The following is a 15,677-nucleotide window of genomic DNA, read 5'->3' as shown; positions in this document are numbered from 1 at the left end:
CGGGCTATATAGCCCTCCCCCCCTTCTCCCCCAGGACAGGAAATGACCTCACGTGTGGGGAATCCCAGGTTGACCACTGGCTGACCACCGAGTCAGCCAACCACTAGACCGCTTAGGGTCCGTGCCATCCTATGGCACTAAGGATGGCCGCCCTCGCAGGTAGCCACCTTTGGTGTCCCGGGGCAGCCTGTCAGAGTTTGCAGGAAAACTGGTAGAAAGAAAGAAAAGCATGTCAGAGAGAAGGAGAACAAAGGAAAGGAGGGCGGAGGGAGAAGGGTGGGTGTGAATTCTTAAAGGAGGTAAGTGACTGCTGGATCTAATGCGATGAAATAAGGTCTTATTTGCACCTTAGAAGAAGAATTTGAAAGGCTGGTAAAATGATGGAAGACGAGTCCTAAGAAGATAATGGACATGAGGTGTGAGGAAAGAGCTTAAAGTCATAAACACCAGAGAATTTGCCAAAAGTCACACGTAGTCGGCAGGATTCGAACCTGCGCAGGGAGACCCCAATGGATTTCAAGTCCATCGCCTTAACCGCTCGGCCACGACTACCTGATGTAATGTGTCACAATGTGCCCTCTGAACACTCTCTTTCGTCACGGGCACTCCTGACAGGTGTTATGAATGTGATGTGATGCATAACTCTTTGAAGACTCTGCATTTCTCGCTGTGAATATAATGCACCAATTATTTCCCAAGGCTCCTGGTGACTGCATCCGCCCCCCCCTTGCCCCGGATGCGCTCAGGTGAACTGCTCGACTCCCTTCAAAGACAGCGGCGCATTTCACTGATTGTCTTTCATTTCTACAACTTTTTTTTTTTTATTTAAAAAGGCTTTTTATTGGCATCAGCACGAATACACAGAAACATACAAAAATATATATATATACAGGTGGAGCGTACATTCGCGTTTTTTTATATCTACAGTCCATTTGTGGATGAGCGCTTTTTTCGTTTGTTTTCCCTCAGTTACGAGGAGGGAGAGAAGAGGGAGAGAAAGAGGGAAGGAGAGAGGGGGAGGGGGGGAGGGCGATCGTTGTCCTTTACTGGGCTTTCCTCAGGTGGTCGTCGAGTGGGCCCCACATGTGTAGTTTGGCGTTATGTTCTTTCGAGAAGTTGCCTGTGATGTTGTCTGCCCCTCTCAGGAAGGTGACCCAATTAATCCATGTTTTAAAGTTTGCTTTGGCTGTGTTCTTCCAGTTAGTCAGGATTATTTTAAGGGCTGCTGTGAGGAGTAGGTCCAGTAGTTCTCTCTCTTCTCTACTTTTTAGGTTCGCGGTCAGGTGTTCTGTCGCCAGGCTTACGAAGCTGATTGCTAGGTCGGCTTTGAGCATATCATTTATAAAGGTGTTTATCTGTGTCCAGAACCTCTTGACTTTCACACATGTGAAGATGAGGTGTTCGAGGGAGCCCTCTTCTTTCTGGCAGTTCCAACAGTTGCCCGATTCGGCGATGCCGACCTTGTGGAGCTTGGATGGTGTCCAGTAGGCCCTGTGGAGTAGCCAATACTTTGTTTGCGCTAGTTGTGGGGTGATTTTGTTCGTTGTCGCCGAGCTCCACATTTTTGCCCGTTCTATTTCATTTAGTTGCCTGCCCAGGGTCGTCTCCCATGCGTTGGTGGCTTTCTTGTTCTGCGCCAGTGTGGAGGGGCTCAGGAGCTTGTAGATCTTTGCAGTTTGGTGACCTGCTGAGTTGAGGACTTGCAGGTACTTGATGATGCTTGGCTCCCCTTTGTGTAAGTTCGCTTTCGTTATGGCTGTCTTGATCTTGAGGAAGTTGTAGAGCTCTTGGTTTGGGAGGTCGTGTAGCTGCTGTAGGTTCTGGAACGTCAGCGGTCCTTGCTTTGTTTCCGTCTGGTTGGGGAGGCTGATACCTTTCTCGATCCATGTGTCGTTTTGCATTGTCGCTCCATGATAAGTTATTTTTGTGTTGAACCAGATAGACTCCCATGCTGTGCCTCTCAGCTTCTGCGCCATGCGTCTGTCTATTTTCATCAGCGCTTCCCTCGTGTGCTTCAGTATGGCGTTTGTCTTTTGGGGGTGTCTGTTTGCTGTTCTACAACTTTTAAATCCAATCCTCTGGTGTCACTTGAAGGGGCATCTAATGCCAGCAGATGGCGTCTGAGGAAGTCCGGCTCACGGTATCCACTTTTAATGAGAAACTTTAAATACAACATTTAAGTGCATGGGCTCACTCTGGCAAGAGGCCCAGCCTCACTTGTCGCGCGGAAACACTGCACATGAAATCCACTTAATGCAGAGCATTCAATATGTATTAGAGACTGTGAAGCATCAGATACCAGAGAACAATAAATACACTCTTGGAATAGCGCCACCTTGTGCCAGGGATGTTTTAAAACCTGTATTAATGGGATCAAAAAGAAGTTTGGATACATTTCTTAAAAGTCTAAATTTAGGACTCACCATATTGGGGGGTCACTTCAATGCAGTCTCCACACCAACTCTTGATTGTACCTGCGCTGCTGCCTCCAGGAACCCTGGGAGAAAACTTTGCAGGGACTGGATGGCGTCCAAGGGCATCAGTGATGCCTGGTGCTGATCCAGCGCCAATCAGGGATCGATAAACACAACACAACATAGCACAGGTCCATAGCACACTTCCCCCCATAATCCGCTGAATGACGCTGTATTTAGTTTCAAGACTAAATGAACACCAATAAATCCGTTGTTCATTATACAGGCTTGTATCTAACACTCTAAATACCTATCTGAACCTGCATCCCAACTTCTTTCCTCTGGTCGATGGACCTAAAGTTAAGAAGTTGATGGTAATAATAATAACTAACTATCTATCTATACTTATTAATTAATAACCACAAACTCGGTGTGAAATTAATCATTTGTATCACCAAATAATGTAAAAGTAAAGCTCATTACATGTACAGAATCACAGGCTAACAATGCATTAGTCAAAGAGAGAGAGAGAGAAAACATATATCAATGCAAACAGTGTCAAACTCATATCAAAATGAATGAATGCACATGAAGTAGTGGATAGGAGAAGAGACAAAAGTTTCAGAGACAAAATACATTTGCAATTATGTATGCAAAGTACAGATCATTTAGCTAATACCTGTTCCTATCCTGAATCTCTGTTCCCAGAATCTATCTCAGGGGACGCCCTAATATCCCTGTGGCCAAGGGGTGGTATATCTTTATTCCTTAGGAATAAAGAAATACCACCCCTTGGCCACAGGGATAGTAGGGGTCCGCCGAGATAGATACAGGGAACAGAGATTCAGGATAGGAACAGGAAACAGGTAGGCCTCAGCAAAACCGATGGATAGCTATGATTTCCTCTAAGCTGCTTCCCAACCGCGTCTTACTGAGCTGCACTCCTAACCACACTCCCTAAGGCACCCAGTTAAGGCACCGTTTTTTTCTGACAAAGAGTCAATTTCTATATCAGAGGGTCAATCCGAAAACTCCTTTTTCCTGGGATGAGAAGGCTCAGCTGCTAAAGCCTCCTCCACCACCTCATCAGTCATAGCCTGAATTGCTCAGCCATCAACTTTCCTGTACCTCAGGCAAGTGCCTGGCAAGCTGCACATACACCATTCCCTCCTCACCCTCAAAAGAGGAAGAAGAAGAAAGTCTCTGCTTCTCACACCATTTCCCCTTCATTTAAAGACACACAAAAAATGACAGGAAGCAGAACGTAAATGAGACCCACAAAGGATAACAGCCCAATTGTGAAGACCTGCTGGCCCCCCAATAAAGGAAAAAGAAAGAAAAGGAGGCCAATCCCAAAAAAGCCATAGTATAGCTACAAACCCATATGAGTTCCCCCCTTACCTGCTATTCTACCCTACAAGCGTGGGAGAGCACCGCTGCCCCAGCTGTCTAGCCCTGGAGAGGCATCGCACCACCACCCGGAAGTCCTCCATCGCATGGCTGTCCAGGAGAGACACTGGCCCGCTGCACCCGGAAGTCCCCACCGCCAGGCACTACATTGAGCTATTCTGGAGATCTCTGCTCCCTGTAGAGTCTTGGGTCCTAGGCCCAAACGCAGGCACAGTAATGACTCAGACACAGCATCCAGTAACTGGAACTGTCCTAGGCCACGTGCACCTGCACCTTTTATTAGCAGGGTCACCTGACCTGTGATGCCTGTGATGGGTGGGTGTAAGGTGTTTGTACAGCACATTTATGGAACACTAGAACGTGGTCCAGCAGGACACTACACTCCCGACGTGACCCCTTCATGCAAGTCTGAGTAGTCCCCTGAGCCACACCCGCGTTGAGTCTCTGTGGTGGGGTAGCATACCGCCATCATGCTGGGGCGAGCGCACCACACCTGCCCTGTAGAAGGAGACGGCAAAAGAAACAGGAGATAGAATGGGTGGAACATCTTTTTATGCTGGAAAAAGGTTGTCAGGCAGGGCTTTAAGTGGGATGAAAATACAGGGGGTCACTCAAAGGCACGTGGCCAGTGTAATTAAGGGCATGGTTTAAAAACACATAAACTAAAAATCTGTGCTTAGCATAGTGTGCTGGCTGACTTGTATTTTGCGGTTTCTCTCATTGCATCCAGATATATGATACAACAGTAACATCATACCTACAAGAAGTCAGGAATATTGGTTTTGGCAATGGTTGTTAGTTGCATGAGACAAATAAGCAGCAACTATGGCTTGTATATAACATTGAAAAAGCTTCCACTTAAAGCCCTGGTGACACCAAGACGATGTCGCTGCTCCTGAGTTTCAAAAAGAGAAGGGAAATCCAGAGAGAAAATGACTCTTGAAAGGATTTCCCCCCTCCTATAATGCCTACCTGGCAAGACGTCATGCCCTAACTTCTCCACTAGTGAGAAGTGAGCAGTGTGAGCAAGCACAAATGGATGTGCCTGCTGTCACTGCAGTCTGGAAAAAAAACAGACTGCCTGTGCCAAGGCACAAAACAGAGCCCGATGGAGACCCGTTTCGAGGCCCCAAAATAAAAGCTGCCGGTGCGCAGACCAGGTGAGACCCGGCCCACTTAAAGCCCTGATGTCAGGGTAGGTGTTGGGGGCCTCAACATGTAGGAAAGAGAATTGAGAGGGACAAGGGTGTAACGATTTTCTATCCCAGCCTGCTCCTAGTTTTTCTATGTTCTTGACTCTGTTCAGCATCTCCTCTCTACTGCTTTGTTTGTCTTGTCTTTCTCTAAACCAGGAACACTCTTTGGTTTTCTTTTCTCCTGGCATCTCCTGGTTTATCCAGTGTGGAGTTGTGTGTTAAATGTAAGTCCGCTAGTGCAGGTTGCCCCATTGTGTGTTCCAGGTCAGTGCTTAATTTGAGCCAGTGGTTTCAAGGTGCTCGGCACCTGCCCTTAATTGTTAACACTGACACTTATGACAGGCTACCAAATAGTGGCACTCTTTGTGCATATTACAGATTAGCAGAACAACAGTTTATTAATTCAATATACATTAAAAAAGAATAATTCCAGCTGGCCATTCTTATAGCTTTGAGGGGCCTGAAATAGTCTGAATTGTCAGACTTGTCGAGTGTGATGGTTAATAGTTGTGTAGGTACTGTCGGCAGCCATCGTCAGGGCCATGGATGATGCTGGATGCAGTAGACTCCTGACGAGGGCCCTTGGACTATTTTTCTTTTTTTACAAATTAAGCACTGCTGTCCCTTGTCTCCTAGCTGTCAGATTTGTAAAAAGTTATTGTGGTTTTTCTTGACGGGTCAGCCCTCTTTGAGCTAGCAGCATAAAATTGTCAGCATGTTAGAAATAGATTTATTGAAAGGAAATTGGAACCTCGATTTCCGCGTACTCAGCCGGAGTGCTAGCCAACTGAGCTAACCAGACAAAGGAGGGAGTTTCCTTCTCACTGCCTCTTGTAGGTTGTTGGTAAAGCAGTAACTGAAGGTCGGTTGCTCTTTTTATCTATAGACTTTTAAGGCAGCAAGAGCTGGCCGTATTTCTCCTGTTGGTACTGTGACTAATTCAATAAAGTTCTTAGGTTCCTCGCTACAGATTCTTTGTTTTTCCACCTCTGTGACTGAAGACGAGATGAACACAGGCTGAGAATTAGGAGCACATTTAATCTTCTTTTCCTACCAAGACATGTGTGAGACATAAAGGCGAGTTTGCAGGAAAACTGGTAGAAAGAAAAGAGAAGTGCACGTCAGAGAGGAGAACAAAGGAAAGGAGGGCGCAGGTAGAAGGGTGGATGTGAATTTATTTATTTTTATTTATTTTTATTTTTTAATTTCAAAAGATTTTAATTGAGATTTTTATAGAAAATAAAGATATCATAAGAACAGTGCGGGTTTTTCCCAATGGTTCTCTGTTATACAGTGGCTTTTTCTTCTCGCTTGTTGTTTGAACATTTTCTCTTTTAATCGTTATGTTAACCTGCATTGTCTTACAGAAAGGTAAGTAAGAAAGAAAGAGGTGGAGGAAGCAAGAAGTATATGAAATGGGAGATTGAGAGGGGTGGCGGTCTGGGTGAGTAAGAAGTCACTGTTCCAGTGCTCCGGTGGTGAGATCACTGTTCAGGAGATCGTGGTTGATTGTGTGTTTGGTTATCTACGGTGGCTTGTAAGATCCCAGAAAGACATCTAGAGAGTGCCATATCTCTCTTTTGGGATGCCTCCCTGGATAGTTCCCTAGGGTTGTGCTGTCTGCGCCCCTCAGGTAAGTTGTCCAATTTAGCCAGCTCTTGAAGTTGACCTTCCTAGTGTCTTTCCAGTTTGTGAGGATTAATTTCACAGCTACGGTTAGGAGGAGATCTGTAAGGTCTCTGTCTCCTTGTGTCCGGCGTTCAGGTGCCATAAAGGCTGATATTATACTGAATAGGTCCGGAGGTGGTGAGTATCGTACTATGTTGCGTATGCAGACCTTGACCTGTTCCCAAAAGCTTGTGACCCTGGGGCAGTGAAGGGTCATGTGTGGTAGATCGCCTTTTTTCTTGTGGCAGTTCCAGCATGTGTCAACGTTTGAGAGTCCGACTGTTGCCAGCCGTGCTGGGATCCAGTAGGCCTTGTGTAGTAGCCAAAATGTGGTTTGAGCTAGGGTTGGGGATATCCTGTTATTGATGGCTGAGGTCCATAGTAGTTGTTTTTCAGTCTCGCTAAGGGTCTTATTACCTAGTGTTTCCCAGTATTTGATAACTTTGTCATTTGCTTTCCCTGTATTGGACCGGAGAAGCTTACATAAGTGAGATATCTGGTGCCCAATCTTAGCCAGATTGGCCATGTATTGGAGAATTGAGGGAGCCTGTTTGCAAGGAGGTAACTGACTGCTGGGTCTAATGCGATGAAATAAGGTCTTAGAAGAAGAGTTTGAAAGGCTGATGAAGGATGGAAGACGAGTCCTAAGAGCTGGAGTGAGACAATGGACTCAGGGGTGAGGAAAGAGATTAAAGTCGTAAAGATGATGAGCAACACCCGGAGAATGTGCCAAAAGTCACACGTAGTCGGCAGGGTTCAAACCTGTGCGGGGAGACCCCAATGGATTTCAAGTCCATCGCCTTAACCGCTCTGCCACAACTACCTGATGTGATGAGACACAATGTGCCCTGTAAGCCCTTCCTTTGCTAAGTGCAGTCTTAACAGGTTTTATGAATCTGATTTGATGCATAACTCTTTGAAGACTCTGCATTTCTTGCTGTGAATATGTTCTAATGCAACAAATATTTCCCAGGGCTCCTGGTGACTGCATCCGCCCCCCCCCCTTGCCCCGGATGCGCTCAGGTGAACTGCTCGACTCCCTTCAAAGACAGCGGCGCATTTCACTGATTGTCTTTCATTTGTACAACTCTTAAATCCCACCCTCTGGTGTTACATTAAGGGGCGTGGCCAATGTAATTGATTGCGTGGCTTAAAAAGACAAAAGCTAATGTGCTTAGCATAGTGTCCCGCACAACTTCTATTTTGCGGTTTCTCTCATTGCATCTAGATATATGATACAACAGTAACATCATACCTACAACAAGTCAGGAACATTGGTTTTGCCAATGGTTGTTAGTTGCATCAGACAAATAACCAGCAACTATGGCTTGTATATAATATTGAAAAAGCTTCCACTTAAAGCCCTGGTGACACCAACACGATGTTGCTGCTCCAGAGAGAAAATGACGCTTGAAAGGATTTCACCTCTCCTATAATGCCTACCTGGCAAGACGTCATGCCGTAACTTCTCCATTAGTGAGAAGTGAGCAGTGTGAGCACGCACACATGGATGTGCCTGCTGTCACTGCAGTCCAGAAAAAAACAGACTGCCTGTGCCAGGGCACAAAACAGAGCCTGTTGGAGACCCGTTTCGAGGCCCCCAAATAAAATATGCTGATGCTCAGACCCGGTGAGACCCGGCCCACTCAAAGCCCTGATGTCAGAGGAGGTATGGGGGCCTCAACATGTAAGGAGGACAATTGAGAGGGACGAGTGGATAACGATTTTCTATCCCAGCCTGCTCCTGTTCAAATTAGTTTTTTTTATGTTCTTGACTCTGTTCAGCATCTCCTCTCTACTGCTTTGTTTGTCTTGTCTTTCTCTAAACCAGGAACCCCCTTTTGGTTTCCTCATCTCCTGGTTTATCTAGTGTGGAGTTGTGTGTTAAACGTAAGTCTTCTAGTGCAGGTTGCCCCGTAGTGTGTTCCAGGTCAGTGCTTAATTTGGGCCAGTGGTTTCAAGGTGCTCGGCACCTGCACTTGAATATTAACACTGGCACTTATGACAGGCTATCAAATCAATCAGTAATCAAAAAAAGGGAGAAAGAGGTTAAGGCTAGGTTCTGCCTCTTGATTCTAACGTATAGCACTATGACCCATAGTCAGTGGATCGTGAGAAACTAGCCTGTCAGGAAGGAAATAGCAGGTTTTTCCAATTGGATATACCTGTTTGGAAAAGAAAATTCTTTTCTTTAGTCCCCTCACTTACCAGAGGTTGCCCTTTGGATGGCAAGCTTCATCATTGGGGCTTCCCAAGCATCAACTGCTTGGGTTGTGCTGCGACTTGCGAAGGATACGTAGGAGCACTTTTGGGTGAAGCTATGTGTGGTGCAGTGTATGGTGGAGTGGTGTTTGAATGTGAGATTAAAAATACCTAGCTAGTAAGCCAACATATTTATTCATGCCTCTAGTTGGTATAGTAAAAAGGGGTTAGAAGTAGGAATTAGATCATTAATGTGGGTAAAAACCTAACTATCTCGTCGACATGTTTCAAGGTGTCCCCTACACCTTTTCCTCAGGACAACATGGGCACCAGCCCCAGGTTTGCCACTCCGGTTTGAACCTATAATAAGGATTTATAAACAAATAGGAAGATGCACCTAATGTGTGTATCTTTCATGTATACATACGGTTAGTGATGAATCCGTAGTATCTGTATTATGGAAAGAAATAATAGCGCTAGTACATGGTGCCTGCCCACAGGGGCAGGCCATTTCCCAATACAATCGTTGTTCCTCATGGGCTGTGCCTAGGAAGTGAAATATATACATTTAGTGCTTGAAAAAGTGCTCCTAAAAAGGAAAATTGGACAGGATGTGGGTGGGCCGTCATTCACATCTGTGTACAGTATGCCTGTGCTGAGGATTAAAAATAAGATATATACATATCTCTGTTTATACTCATAATTACACTCTGAGCACACTCGTTCTGGAAACACGCATACACCAAGACAAAACTGACATATAGCATATAATTTCAACCCGCTGTGGGTATTAAGACAGTTGGTGGACATACTTAGATATTTGTAGTTATATGCCCCATGGACCGCCTGGGTGGAGGGGCCTGTATACCCTGTGGGAGCAGAAAACAATTGTTTGCAAAGTTCACAAAAGCGCGATTCTGTTCTGGTATCGAATTTTTTATATATACAATTCTAGCGGGATTCCTTACTTGTTCCTTTAACTTCTAAGTAGTATGTTTGGAAATAGTTCTTGATCAATGATCAAAAATTAGAACGAGAAATAGTTGTCCTTACTCAGTTATCTACCCACTACACATCGTGAGTCAAGCGTGGCATTTACGTTCTTGCAATAACCGTTATGGTAACCCCTAAGTTTCCTTTAGTCCGGGTCTCCATAAACGTACAAACATTTTGGATGAGTTAAGTTTCAACTGCAATTTCAATTGCGCTTTTATGAAGCGTCCGTGAGCAATGAGCACGTGCGGTGAAAGTTGTCAGGTCTTAGTCAGCAGCGTTTAAAAGAAACGCAAATTTTTACTTACATTAGCTCAGCAACCCTCCAGCGACGTGCCTATTAGTCCCTCGGGCGTCCGTATCTTACTGAGACCCCGTGGCCGACTGCTTATGAGTATTTCCGGATGTGATCCTTGGCGATCACGTGATGGGAAAAAGACTAGTCCGTGTGTTTTTCTTAGTATTGGCACGTTGAGGTCGCCATTGTTTAACTCGTTTGTAACGTATTACCCTCGGGCTAAAATCCTGGTTTTAAATTTAGGACTTCTATTTTCAAAATGTGGTGAGGGCTAAATTAGCATTTTTATATATTGTAATTTACAAAGTCTATACACGGGACAGCAGGGACCGAACCCTGGTTATGTTTTGAGCACCATTTTGGGTTGGGCAAAATTTCCTTAAAGGGATAAACAATTATTGTCAATGCTTTTTTGGCAAGGCAAATTAAAATTCACAATTAAATGAATGAATGGAAAATTAAATAAAATTAAATAAATGCAGTGGATTCAATTATGGGCCATATTTTCTTAGTATAAGGTCTTTATACACTATTCCTAAAATAATAACATTTCTATTATTTAGAAAAAGAATGTAATTATTTTAGGAATAGTGTATAAAGACATTACACTAAGAAAATATGGCCCATAATTGAAGCCACTGCATTTATTTAATTGTATTTATTTTCCATTCATTCATTTAATTGCGAATTTTAATTTGCCTTGCCAAAACAGCATTGACAATAATCGTTTATCCCTTTAAGGAAATTTTGCCCAACCCAAAATGGCACTCAAAACACAACTAGGGTTCGATCCCTGCTGTCCCATGTATAGACTTTGTAAATTACAATATATAAAAATGCAAATGTAGCCCTCTCCACATTTTGAGAATAGAAGTCCTAAATTTAAAACCAGGATTTTAGCCCGAGGGTAATACGTTACAAACGAGTTAAACAATGGTGACCTCAACTTGCCAATACTAAGAAAAGCACACGGACGAGTCTTTTTCCAATCACTTGATCGCCAAGGCTAACATCCGGAAATACTCATAAACAGTCGGCCACGGGGTCTCAGTAAGATACGGACGCCGGAGGGACTAATAGGCACATGGCCGGTGGGTTGCTGAGCTAATGAAAGTAAAAGTTTGCGTTTCTTTTAAACGCCGCTGACTAAGACCTGGAAACTTTCACCGCACGTGCTCATTGCTCATGGACGCTTCATAAAAGCGCAATTGAAATTGCAGTTGAAACTTAACCCATCCGAAATGTTTGTACGTTTATGGAGACCCGGGCTAAAGGAAACTTAGGGGTTACCATAACGGTTATTGCAACAACGTAAATACCGCGCTTGACTCACGATGTGTAGTGGGTAGATCACTGAGTAAGGACAACTATTTCTCGTTCTAATTTTCGATCATTGATCAAGAACTATTTCCAAACATACTACTTAGAAGTTAAAGGAACAAGTAAAGAATCCCACTAGAATTGTAAATATGAAAAATTCGATACCAGAACAGAATCGCACTTTTGTAAACTTTGCAAACAATTGTTTTCTGCTCCCACAGGGTATACAGGCCCCTCCACCCAGGCGGTCCATGGGCATATAACTGCAAATATCTAAATATGTCCACCAACAGTCCTAATACCCACAGCGGGTTGAAATTATATGTTATATGTCAGTTTTGTCTTGGTGTATGTGTGTTTCCAGAACGAGTGTGCTCAGAGTGTACTGATAAGTAGGATAATAATTACTTTATTGTTTGATTATTTAAAATCTTACAATATACAGTTACAAAAATACTTTTAGTATAAAATCAATAAAACTTTCATCATAAAATTCATTAAAATGTATCCTTATTATACTTCATTTAGGACTTAGTCTACTAATTTTGTTTTTACCATTAATAACATTTTTACAAAGGTAGCATTCATGGCTATATCATTTGATTGAAGACAACATTTCAGGGCTTGCCTACATGATGGTATTCCGCGTACAATAAAAGGGACTTTGAGTAGTTTTGTCCTTTCATTTCGTAGTCCCGGACAAATACAGAGCAAGTAGACAATATTCTCCTTTCCGTTGTTACATAGTCTACATATTAAACTCCTTTCAGAGATTTTCCAAGGCGGGAGGTGGCAGTTTCCCGGAAGGATTCCAAATCTTGCTTTGAGAAGGATTTGTTTGTTGTTTCCTGACCATGGCATTTCTAAATAGTCTTGTACCTTCTTTGTTTTATATCCATTTATTATTGTCCAGGCATGTTTTCTTTTTGTCAGACTATCTTTATCATTTAAAATTGATAGTTGATTTGACGTTCTATTAATTATTTTCTTAAAGGAAGCGTTAGTTATGGTATTATTCCAAATTGCGGTGACTGCAAACTCTTCTATAGCCTCTTTGAGAAAAATCCATGGTGTTGCCTTTGTATTATTACTTATTTCCTTCCATAATAACTGAGAGATTTGGTTATCTTGATCGTTTTTAATCCGGTTCCAGGTTTTAATAAAGTGTCCCTTCCTCGCATAATATTGGTTGGTTAAACCAAACTCAAGTCTAATTTGGGCTGGTGAGGCATTTGTTGGGAGATGAAATAGTAATTTGTATGTTTTAGATACAGCATTATTGATTGTTTCCGTATCCCTTCCCATTAACGACTCACTGCCGTATGTGATTGTTGGTAGTAATCTTGCCGCTATAACCTTTAAAAATGGCCCATATGTGAGATTGTCCAGCGATCCCTGCAATATTCTAAATGCGGCTGTTAGGGAGTTGGACTTCCTCTGAATATCTTTTATTTGGGGCTGGTAACTACCCTTCTCATCAAAAGTACACCCAGGTACTTATATACTTCAACCTGTTCTAGTTTGGTGTTTTCCATATACCAGTTATTTTTTTTTTCTTTATTTTTTGCTCTTTGCGACAATCATGATCTTTGTTTTGGTTTCGTTGATCACCATCCCATTTTCCCTTGCGTAGGTACATGTTCCAGAAATTAGTCGCTGCAGACCAATTTTTGTTTGGCTTAGCAGGATGGCATCGTCGGCATACAGTAAGTTTGAAATATGCCTATCCGCTAATTTCGGGGGGTGAGCATTTAATTCATCTAAAGTCCCTGACAGATCTGCCAAGAATAAATTAAAAAGAAGGGGGCCAGTACACAGCCTTGTTTTAATCCTTCGTTGGCTGGGATTTCCTTCAACAGCGTTTGCCCATCCCCCATCCTTACCCTAACCCAAGTTTTGCTATACAATAGCTGGATCATTTTCAGTAGGGCCGTTGGAATGTTCTTTTCTCTGAGCTTTTTCCACAGTAAGTTCCTTTGAACACAATCGAAGGCTGATTTAAATTAACGAAACAAAGATACAAGGGCTGTTTAAGACTAATTGACTTGTCCATTATTAGAGATGAAGCCAAGATGTTTGTTGATGTCCCCAATCCTTTAATAAAGCCCGTTTGATTCAGTGGGAGGATCTTACTTTCTGTTGCCCAGTCACTCAACTCATTCAGTAAGATCCTAACAAACAACTTGGCATCTGTATCTTGAAGTGTGATGAGCCTGTAATTTTCTGAAAGCGCCCAGTTCCCTTTTTTGTAAATTGGCGTTATTAATGATCCTCGCCATGACTCCGGGATAATGCCTTTTTTAATAACTTCATTAAATACCTTTTCTAAATGTGATGCCCATAGATCTGGATTCTCTTTGAATAGGGCAAAAGGGATGCCGTTGGGTCCTGGTGCTCCCTCTTTCTGTTTTATAATTAATTTTCTTAGTTGATCCTTTGTTACTACAATTGGGGTTTCCATATCTCCATCGTGTGTATCTGTCGGTTGGGATTCAATTTTCTCTATTGTCATACTATTTTGGTTTAAATGTTTTTTAAGAAATGTCACCCATTCCTGCTCAGTTAGAACGGAGGAAACACCCCTTTTATTTAGTCTAGCCAGACCATTTATAATTTTCCAGAACTCTCTTGTGTTTATCTGTTTGCTTGCATGGTATATTTTTGCCCAGATTGCTTGTTTTGCCTGATTTTTCTCATCCCATATTAATTTCCTTAGATTTTGATTCGCAGCTTTCAGTTTGCCTGATGTTTCCTCGTTAGGAATAGTTTTCTTGATTTGCCTTATCATCCTATTCCGTGCTCTTTTTAGTTTAGTAATGGTATATGGCAGGTTTATGTATGATTTGTTTTCCTTTTGATCATCATTTTGATTACTTTTATCCCATCGCAGCTGAGGTTGGGGTTTAACCAGCATCTTGGTAAATTTTACCCATTGTTCTATCAAGGTTTCAGATGATCTTTTATTGAAACATAATTCTATTATTTGGCTAACATGATCGTTCATCACATCTTTGTTCTAAATAGTCAAAATTAGTTTTTTATAGTTTACTGTTCCAATATGACCCGGAACAGTTTCATATGGTTGATTTGTCTTATTCATTAGATTAATCGTTGTTATCTGCTGGCAGTGATCACTATCCCTAACTTCCCTTATCTGATATGCAATGATATTATGGAAGGCATTAAGAGATATCATTGTGTAGTCAATCCTTGACCTTGACTTGTTCTTAAAATATGTATACGCTGGAGGTGAATCTTCTTTAAATCGACCATTTAGTATACGCAGGCCCATCGCTTCCATATCTTTGACAAAGGATATTGCAATGTTATTACTATACGACAAGCTTTCTCTTCCTAAGTCCTGTTGTGGGATAGACCATTGATAATTCTGTGTTTGAGAAGTGTCATCCCTTGTGAAGGATGGCATTAAGTTAAGGTTAAAATCCCCAGACACAATAAAACCCGCTAGAGGCTCTGACAGCATTAAATCCACCAGAAGATTATACAGTTTGCCACAAGTTGATTCCCTACTTGGGCCTGTTGGCTGAATATAGACATTTATCAAATATACAAACTTTAATTCCTGTTTCGATGTTTTTATATTTCAACCTAATTATTAAAATATTAGCACTTTTTGACTCGAGCCGTTCATGTTCCACCTGTAAGTCCATGGAAACAAAAATTGCTAGCCCTCCGCTGGGACGGCCAAAATTGTGTTTTTTATTTGCATGCTCAAAATAACCTTTGAATCCATGTAGTACAAATGGTTTGGTTTCCCACGTTTCTTGCAAAAAAATAATCTGAGAGGGGAGCAATATTGAGTCTATATGAGCATTATGAACCTTTGCACCAAGCCCATTTATATTCCATGAACACAATCGGACAGGACCTATCTCATCTACTTTGTCTGTGGAGTACAAACAGAGATATGTACATATCTTATTTTTAATCCTCTGCACAGGCATACTGTACACAGATGTGAATGACGGACCACCTACATCCTGTCCAATTTTCCTTTTTAGGAGCACTTTTTCAAGCACTAAATGTATATATTTCACTTCCTAGGCACAGCCCACGAGGAACAACGATTGTAATGGGAAATGGCCTGCCCCTGTGGGCAGGCGCCATGTACTAACACTATTATTTCTCTCCGTAATACAGATACTACGGATTCAT

The 15,677-nt window shown here is 42.5% G+C and overlaps 2 non-coding genes across 2 annotated transcripts; both read right to left on the bottom strand.

Moving 5' to 3' along the window:
* Nucleotides 1-470: 470 nt before the first annotated feature.
* On the bottom strand, nucleotides 471-552 carry TRNAS-UGA (transfer RNA serine (anticodon UGA)). The gene has a single exon. It is a non-coding gene; the product is annotated as a tRNA-Ser (tRNA).
* A 6,877-nt stretch (nucleotides 553-7,429) lies between these two features.
* TRNAS-UGA (transfer RNA serine (anticodon UGA)) lies at nucleotides 7,430-7,511 on the bottom strand. The gene has a single exon. It is a non-coding gene; the product is annotated as a tRNA-Ser (tRNA).
* Between the last annotated feature and the right edge of the window lie 8,166 nt (nucleotides 7,512-15,677).

Source organism: Lissotriton helveticus, chromosome 12 (genome assembly GCF_964261635.1).
Source record: "Lissotriton helveticus chromosome 12, aLisHel1.1, whole genome shotgun sequence".
NCBI classification, from domain to species: Eukaryota; Metazoa; Chordata; class Amphibia; order Caudata; family Salamandridae; genus Lissotriton; species Lissotriton helveticus.
The sequence above is the reverse complement of the archived record's forward strand: the minus strand, read 5'-3'. Positions and strand labels throughout refer to the sequence as shown.